The 8699-nt window shown below is 42.9% G+C and overlaps 1 long non-coding RNA gene and 4 other non-coding genes across 5 annotated transcripts in view; 2 read left to right on the forward strand and 3 right to left on the reverse strand.

Moving 5' to 3' along the window:
• LOC112449792 overlaps positions 1–1953 on the reverse strand; it is a 5726-nt gene extending 3773 nt beyond the window's left edge. Inside the window, exons 1-2 of the long non-coding RNA XR_003038331.2 lie at positions 1891–1953; positions 1655–1739 (exon numbers count right to left, since the gene is read on the reverse strand). This is a non-coding gene — a long non-coding RNA (uncharacterized LOC112449792). The remainder of the gene's footprint in view (positions 1–1654; positions 1740–1890) is intronic.
• A 200-nt stretch (positions 1954–2153) lies between these two features.
• On the reverse strand, positions 2154–2225 carry trnaw-cca. The gene has a single exon. It is a non-coding gene; the product is annotated as a tRNA-Trp (tRNA).
• Positions 2226–3064: 839 nt separating this feature from the next.
• Positions 3065–3136, reverse strand: trnaw-cca. Its single transcript has one exon. It is a non-coding gene; the product is annotated as a tRNA-Trp (tRNA).
• A 943-nt stretch (positions 3137–4079) lies between these two features.
• trnaw-cca lies at positions 4080–4151 on the forward strand. Its single transcript has one exon. It is a non-coding gene; the product is annotated as a tRNA-Trp (tRNA).
• A 2187-nt stretch (positions 4152–6338) lies between these two features.
• Positions 6339–6410, forward strand: trnaw-cca. The gene has a single exon. It is a non-coding gene; the product is annotated as a tRNA-Trp (tRNA).
• The last annotated feature ends 2289 nt before the right edge of the window (positions 6411–8699 follow it).

Below are 8699 nucleotides of genomic sequence, written 5' to 3' on the forward strand. Positions count from 1 at the left end.
ACAACACTGAGCCTCAGGAGACAACACTGAGCTTTAGGAGACAACCTCAGGAGACAACCTCAGGAGACAACACTGAGCCTCAAGAGACAACACTGAGCTTTAGGAGACAACCTCAGGAGACAACCTCAGGAGACAACGCCGAGCCTGAGGAGACAACTTCAGGAGACAATGCCAATTCTTCAGGAGACAACGCAGAGTCTCAGGAGACAACCTCAGGAGAACCTCGGGAAACAAGGCCTCACAACAACCGGAGGACAGAAACAGAATCTCTCTGCAGATGCTCAGACTGCGGCTGTCTGAGTTCAGGAAATCCTCATTTTGTCTTCTTTTCTGCACAAAAAGCCTCAGATTCAATAAATAAACGGAAACAGAAACCAGCGAGATAATCAACCATTAAATCTCCATTTTGTCTGTTTTATGCTCAAACAAGCTGAAGCTTCAGTTCATCAGATGAAATGTTTTCTTACTTTAAAATTATTTTAAAGTAGAAAATCAGAACAAATAAAAGATAATAAGCTTCTTCTTATTATTTTAATTTCTTCAGGCTCAAGCAGGAAGCAGGCAGCACCAGAGCTGCCCCTCTCATCTCCTGTTAAACTCAGGTCAAATTTCTGTTTGTTTTCACGGCGAGCGGGGTCAAAGGTCAATGAGGGGAGCGGGGTGTGGGGGGGGTGCTCAGGGGATTTGGGGCCACCGGGAGAGTCTGAGGAGGCAAAACAAGCCGGAGCAGGAAGCAGGAGCAAAGAAATATCTAAACCTGACAGCAGATTTCAAAATAAAAGTGAGCTGACTGCCAGTTGCTGTGGGGTCACACAGAAACAGCTCTGCAGAGAGAACAGAAGCTTTTTATCACTAAAACCACGAAGACAGGCGAACAGAGAACAGGATCATAAAGTGGTTTCTGTGGATAATGTCTCCTTTAATTAAAGACTTATAATTAAGTTAGTGACGAAACAGGAGAACAACGATGACGTCCGTGCAGAGTTTGGGAGGGAGAAGTCTGACACTTTGGAAGAGTTAATTCATTTTTATGCTCAGGTTTGCAGATAAACAGAGATCAGGCAGAAACCCTGAACCTGAAGTTTTGGGTTTGGATGCTGAGCTCTGTCGTTCTGGCGCTCCTTGATATTTATCCTGACATCGCTCTTCTTCTTTCTGTCTCTGTCCTTCAGCAGCAGCTTCACTCGGATATTTAAATGTCTTCTCACAGATTCTACGTTTGTCCCGGTCCTCCATGTCTGTTAAACACCAGCAGCCGGCCTGATGGAGGTTAATCACAGATTCAGCCGAATGCTTTGTTTACGTTGAGTGTGGACCCACATTTCAGAGCTGCATAACAACCTATCTGGAGTGAACAGCATCATTTCATTCAGTTCAGGATAACCTTCTTTATGTTTGATGTCATAGTTTTAAATAATAATCAGCATTTGAATTCAGGTTTCCTCATGTATCAGTGAATGGAATCACCTGCAGCACATTAATTTGATAAAAAAGATCATTATCAGTTTTAATTGTGCTTTAATGATGAAGCAGAGGAACTGATAGGCTGATCAGTTTTAAAGGTTTGACTGTTTTTAGCTTCATGACTGTGATTGGTTCTTTGACAACAAAGAGTCAACTACAGCTGGAGGAAACAGCAGCAAACAAAGCTTACATCTGACACACGCAGCCTCCTCTTCCTCCTCTCCTGATTGGCAGAGAGGAGTCAGCTGTCAGGAAGGCTGACGCCTACAGGACATCTGAGAACAGAAACAATAAAACAGACAAACAATGATTTAAAGTAGGAGAAGATTAAAGTTCTCCTGACGTGATTCAAACCCACAGCTTTCAGACAGTTTCAGGACAGAGACAACAAAATATTACAACAACAGGAATAATGATCAAACACACAAGCTGCTGATCTGGAGTCAGAAATGCTGCCATTCCACCACAGAGACAAACACCTGGTTTGAATCAACAGGTGATTAACAGGCTTCTGCAGAACATGAAGAGGTGATTTAACCATGAATCAGGTGTGTTGGAGCAGAGAAACAAGGAAAACATGCAGGATGGAGGCCCTGAGGACCAGGACGGGAACAACAACTTCCTTTCAGCTAGTGACAAACTTTACTGTGATACAAAACATTTCCTTCAGCAGAGGTAAACACCGTATCTGACCCTGATGTGATTCAAACACACAACCTTCTGATCTGGAGTCAGACGCGCTGCCGTTGCGCCACAGAGTCTTGGATGGAGGAGATGAACCTCACAGCTCAACATGATGACCTGAGGCTCTGAAAGTCAATGAATCAAGTCATTAACTTCCTGAAATCACTGCAGGATACTGTTCTTTAACAGGCAAGAGTCTCTCAACAAGGTGAAGTCAAAAGGTTCCCCCATGAAACTGTTTTTATCCTCCAATAAAAGCAGATGTTTCAGCAGATTCCTGCTGCAGTTTGATCTTCTTTCTCCTCCTGGATCACTCAGTTTCCCAGCGCTGAAGATGGCTCAGTGGAGGAGGACTCTGCTCATCAACTGGAAACATCAGGATCAAACCTTCATCTGGGTGAGTCTCTGAATGAGTGAGAGTGAGGGGGGGGCAATGAAACTAAAACCTGAAAATGAAATGTCAAACTATAAAAACAAAAACCTGAAAACCAAATGAAATGTCAAACAAAAACCTCAAAGAACAAAACAAACTTTCAAACCATGAAAGAAAAAGGGTCAAAAACTCTCAACCATAAAACTGCGAGGAAACTGAAACAAACTCAAATTGCGAGCATTGATCATGTTTGCGTTGCGAATTTCTGTCGTTCATCGATTCTGACCAACTGGAGCTTCAACAACAGGTGAGAGCAAAAAGGTGAGTTTTAGTTTTCTCTGCATCAAGAAGATCTTAGAAAAGATGAAGTTTAATCTTCTAGTTTTCTTGTTGTCTTACATTCAATAAAACAACTTGTGTGACTCAAACCCAACCTGCTGCTGTTGGAGTCAGACAGGTGAGTGTTGAGCCCTAATCAACAGGTGACAACGGGACAAACTTACCTGCAAGCTGTAAAACATGTCCTACAGCAGACATTTAATCTGACCCTGATGTGATTCGAACACACAACCTTCTGATCTGGAGTCAGACGCGCTGCCGTTGCGCCACAGAGTCACCTGCTGACCAGAGTTTTTTAGGGCCCACCTGGCTGCTAAATACAGTCTCTAAAAATGCAACAGAATAAAAACTCTGCACCTGAAAAGACTGTAAACAACCCGACCTACTGATCTGGAGTCAGAGATGTTACCACTGAGCCACAGAGTGAGTTAGTGCGCACAGCGGCATGGGGCAAACATTGCTTTGATCTACAGGCCGTACAGCAAAGCGTGATAAAAATGTGCTGCTGTAGATTCTTAGTCATCGTTACATGGTTGATCCAAAAATAACAAATCAAAGCAACTGGACTTATATTCTGTCGTTAAAGACGTTTTGGTACCAAACTGAGGATCTTCAGTTTAAAACTGGAGCATGTGGAGATTCACCTGCAGATGAAACTCACATCCTTTTAATGGAGGGTAGTTAGGGTCTTTGTTTGTCTGGGTATCATAATAAGTGCTTCATTGTAACTTTAGTAAGTTGCATTAATCCTGAAACCCAAACATAAACCCTCTGATTCACACCTTCATACAAAAGCCTAATGACTTTCCATTGGAGGGTGTGAGTTTAATCTGCAGGTGAATCTAGCTGCACGTCATGCAGCTTAAAGCTTGGAACGTAACACAATCTAATTTTAATTTGAAAAATCTCCCTGGATGGGAAGCAAAACATCTTCAGCTACAGAATAAAAGTCCATCTGTGTGTGTGGAGATGACCACAGCATATTGTCTCCTTGGTTGAGACTTAAACACAACAAACACACAACCACTGGACCACAGAGTCAACTCACAAGCTAAAGAGGTGAGGACAAATAAACTGTATGATGGAGCGAAACCTCCTCCTGAAAGTCTAAAATGATCCAATGGTGCCACCTCCTGATCTTTCAGAGAAGCTTTCAGAGCCACAGGTCATCATGTTGTGCTGTGAGGTTCATGCCGAGCAGCCAGGTGTGTCAGCAGGTGACTCTGTGGCGCAACGGCAGCGCGTCTGACTCCAGATCAGAAGGTTGTGTGTTCGAATCACATCAGGGTCAGCTGTTATGTTTTTGTCTTCCTCCTCTCTGTGGTCCACACCTCACAGGCAGATCTTTTCAATCCTGGTTTTGTATCTACCTGTAAGTCAACAGGTTGCAGATTTAAACCCTGGAAGGAGAAGCCATGTTTAAACTCCTGCAGTCCTTACCTGGCAGTCAGGTGTTTAACTTGCTCAGAGTCAGAATGAGAAGCTTTGTGCATCCAGATGTAACCTGGAAAACTTTGAGTCTTGACTCCAGCTTTCCTTTAAACAAAGAACCTGAGATCTTCTTGATGTACCAAATCTAAAACTCACCTTTTTGCTCTCACCTGTTGATGCACACTCAGAGTTTAGTGACAGGACAGCAGAAAATTCAACTTTCTTACAATTATGAGCCTCCAGCTGTGGATTCAAACCTGTCCTGGTGTCCTCCAGCTGTCCCCTCCAGGGGACACGCGCCCTCTGTGGATCGGTATGCAGATCTTGTGTCACCCAACAAGGAACCAGCTGATAATTATTGATTGAGTCTCTTCATGCATGAAACAATTGGGGATGATCCTGATTTGCATGCAGCCCAGGAAGACTCAGCTGCTCCTAAGACATCTGAGCTCGGCTGAAATCTTTGTTGTTTATTTAATTTAAAAACAGTTGAAACCAAAACTGGACCATGGGTTTGGAGAAAATGTTGAATTTTAAAATCAGTGCTCATCTGGTTATTTTTCTGTAAATGTGTTTTTGTTCCTTTTTGTGCCCCGCTCACCTCCACGTTCTCCTTGTGTGCTGAGACCAAAGAAAAGCTGAAAAATGTCCCACAGACAGTTTTTCTGTTGCTTGTTTCTTCTCTCAGTGGAATCTGGTGAAACCAAAATGAGGGTTTCTGAACAGAAAACCTGAGGATACAGCCACACTTTTCAGCGTGTCTCAACTCACCTGTCAGGCTGAGATTCATCATTTATTCTCCAGGACACTTCCTGCCTTCTTTACTCTTCGATACTCAGAGTTTTGTTCTTCTTAGGGATCCCAGAAAGCAGAAAGCAGAGCCTTACGGGCGATAAAGATGTGGACTGAAGTCTCTGCACTGGACTGAGAGACAAACAGTTTTTCAGACGATAAAATGTGAATTTCAGACGTTTTTAACGTGGATTGATCTCCTGAGCCCTGAGTTTTCCTTTCTGTGTCTCTGGGGAGTTATTAACGACGGAGAAGTCAGACTTCTGTTGTACAGAGTTATTAAAAATATCTTGGCCTCGACTCGTTCAGCCGGCACCAGATTAATGCTCAGCTTTGTGGGTCGAGCCTGAAGTCAGAACTCCGATCTAAGTATGTTTAACTGTAACTGTTGGTAATTTGATGCCAACATATTCTATTCTATTCTATTCTATTCTATTCTATTCTATTCTATTCTATCCTGTCCTGTTCAGCTCAGAATAAAGGTTAGAATAAGTAGAATAAAAGCTCCAGCAGCAGGAATTAGGGGTGAAGCTGTTCATCCAAAACAAGCTGAGACCTCAGAGGGTTTGTCTGGTGTGAATTACCGACGGTGAGTTTTAAATGAGGGGGAGTGGTGCGCGCGCACACACACACACACACACACACACACACACACACACACACACACACACACCTTTAATGAGTCTACGCTTGTGTTCAAGCAAAAAGACAAAAAGCTCACACTGCAGCTCCTGAGAGGTTTAACAGGAGCAGATGTTCACAACATCAACACCTAAACTACTGTCACTGTGTGTGTGTGTGTGTGTGTGTGAGTGTGTGTGTGCGTGTGTGTGTGTGTGTGTGCCTTTGCATTGCTTGTTTTATCGGGACATTAACCCATCTATCAGGTATAAAATATTTAAGCAGATTTTTGACAAATTGTCTAACAGCAGCGGAGTTCAGCTGAATTCAGTTGAACCCTCAGCTGACAGAATCAGAAGTTCATGACTTAAACTGTTTACTTGAAACACAAATAAAATGATGATGTTAAAAGTCAGAACTGGACTAAGATCTCTAAGATCTATGGACCAACCTGCTAAAATCTGCTAAGCTCAGTGAGACAACAAAACCGGAGCACATATTTGTTTTTTAAATGAAAATAAAGTCAGTCATCAAAATGAACTTGAGAACAGCCGAAAAGCTGCAGAAACTGACCCTGAACCTCAACCTGTTCGGCTGTAGAGTCTGTTTTAAAAAGCCAGGTGTGTCTGCAGGTGACTCTGTGGCGCAACGGCAGCGCGTCTGACTCCAGATCAGAAGGTTGTGTGTTCGAATCACATCAGGGTCAGATTAAATGTCTGCTGTAGGACATGTTTTACAGCTTGCAGGTAAGTTTGTACCGGACAAAGTTTTTGTGTTTTATTTCTCCTGCATTGTAAACAGTGTTTGTTGCAGTCAGGTTAGTCCCATTTCTTTGTGTTTCATGACCCACTGTGGGGCCTTAACCCTAACTTTAGAAACCAGTCAGAGTTATGAAGTTCATAATAACAATGAACCAGCAAGCTGTTTGTGCCTGCTTTGTATTAACAGTTTCTCCATCTAAATGTAAATTTATAAGACAATATAATTTATAGAAACTAAAAGGATCTGGGCTTCAGTCTCCAGGTGCACCGACTGATCACAGCTGAAATATTCACTCTCAGCTCACGACGCTGTCTCGTTTCGCTCCTGCCTGGGGTCTTTTTCATTTCCAGGCCGTCCATTTCGACAGTTAGACGCCGTCCTGAGGACAGAAGTCATTTTGTTGCTGTAAAACAGAAGCAGAGCGAATTATTCATGTAGCGTCGCAGCAAGAGCTCATCGCCGCCCCGGAGACTCAGGAGAGGACTCAATCAGACTGATCAGAGTACTGATCAGAGTACATCCATCCGTCCATTCGTCCATCCGTCCGTCCATCCATCCGTCCATCCATCCATCCATCCATCCATCCATCCATCCATCCATCCATCCATCCATCCATCCATCCATCCATCCATCCATCCATCAATTCTCCCACTGAGTTATTTTCATTGTGGGATATTCTATAAATTCAGTAATCATTTAGAGTTTTAAAGGGTCGCTCATGTTTGAGGTTTCCGTCAGGAAAGGATCGGCCTCAGGCTTGTTTGGTTTCCTCCTTTTTCTGTTTTCCACCTGTCAGATTTGTTCGACTCGTTGGGAACACAGGAAGTTCTTCTGGTGGCAGAAAACATCAAGCGCCGACCTGCTGCTAAACGTCGGGGAGCCTCGCGGCCTCGGCGGGGGCTCCTTGTCGTCTGATTAAACAAATATGGAAGAGGCGTGTCCCTGCGGCTGCAGTGTTTGAAGAGCTGCTGCTGGGAGGCTGACGGATAATTTGGAGACGACAGTTAACAAGAAACTCAGACTGCTGAGACCCTTTCAGTTCATTAAACTTTAACCTCAGCTTGAATCACTTTCTGAGAAAAGTCTTATTTTTAAATAAATTCTACGATTAGAAGAGAACTGAGATCTGTTGGAGATGAAGAGCTCATCGTGCCCCACTTTGTACCCGACCTTTTCCAGCTTTACACCCAGAAACTCCCCGCATGCTTGAATCCTCGTGTGCATAAATCCACATCATTAAACAAAATGAATCCTTTCCATGAGGCGGTGATAAGCCAGACGTACTCCAAAACATTAAGTCCTCTGAATAAAATATGTCTCAGGATCGACAGTGTATTAAAGCTGGTGCAGAAATCACAACTTAAACTGCTTGTTTTTAGGCAAACATCTTAATCTGTTTAACTGTTTTATAAGCTTAATGTCTGATTTTAAAATATCTTTAAAAACTGCTCCTCACTCATTTATGTGTCTAATATTAAAAAACTAACAGCAGCAGTTTTACAAACAACAACAATAAACTCTACAGGCTGAGGGGCACTAACCGCCCTCCATAGAACACCGGGAGGGAAGAATACAAAAATAACAAAAACATCTTTAAATAAACACAAAACAACTCATCTCAGGGAATTATATTAAAGTTTCAGGTTTAATTAATTTTAGATTCAGATTTATTTAGCTGATTTTTGTGATTTATCGTTTAAAATAGAAAAAAGGTTTTGTTTTTTTTGTACATTTATATTCATGGATATTTAGACATTAAATCCTATTGGTGGCGTCTGATTTTATCCCGAGCAGCAGGAAATCTGCCTCGTCCTGTTTTCCAGGTGAGGCTGGTGACATCACAGGTGAGTCACGGGTGACATCATCGCCTCACCAGATGAGTCTGTGGTTCCTCGCGCCCGTCTGAGTCAGCCGGGCGTGGATCAGAAGTCGACTGAGAACACCTTGGAGACAAGCAGAGACTCGTCGGCCTCAGAGTCTGTTTCAGACCAACGTTTCAGCCTCGGCCTCACTTTACTGTCAGACAGAAAGTGAACCTGCAGCTGAAAACGAGCACTTCCTGTACAGCAGCTATAGAAAGTCTCCTCATGCTTGGAGAAATATACGGTTATAAATGTTTTCCACCTTTAATGGATTTATATCCTGTTTACTTCAGTGTTTCTGCATCACAAAAACCTGATATTCTAACAGGAGTGTAGATGTTTTATATCACTGGAATCTGTCGGTTCTTCTC

This window comes from Kryptolebias marmoratus, linkage group LG19 (genome assembly GCF_001649575.2).
Source record: "Kryptolebias marmoratus isolate JLee-2015 linkage group LG19, ASM164957v2, whole genome shotgun sequence".
In the NCBI taxonomy this organism is placed as follows: domain Eukaryota; kingdom Metazoa; phylum Chordata; class Actinopteri; order Cyprinodontiformes; family Rivulidae; genus Kryptolebias; species Kryptolebias marmoratus.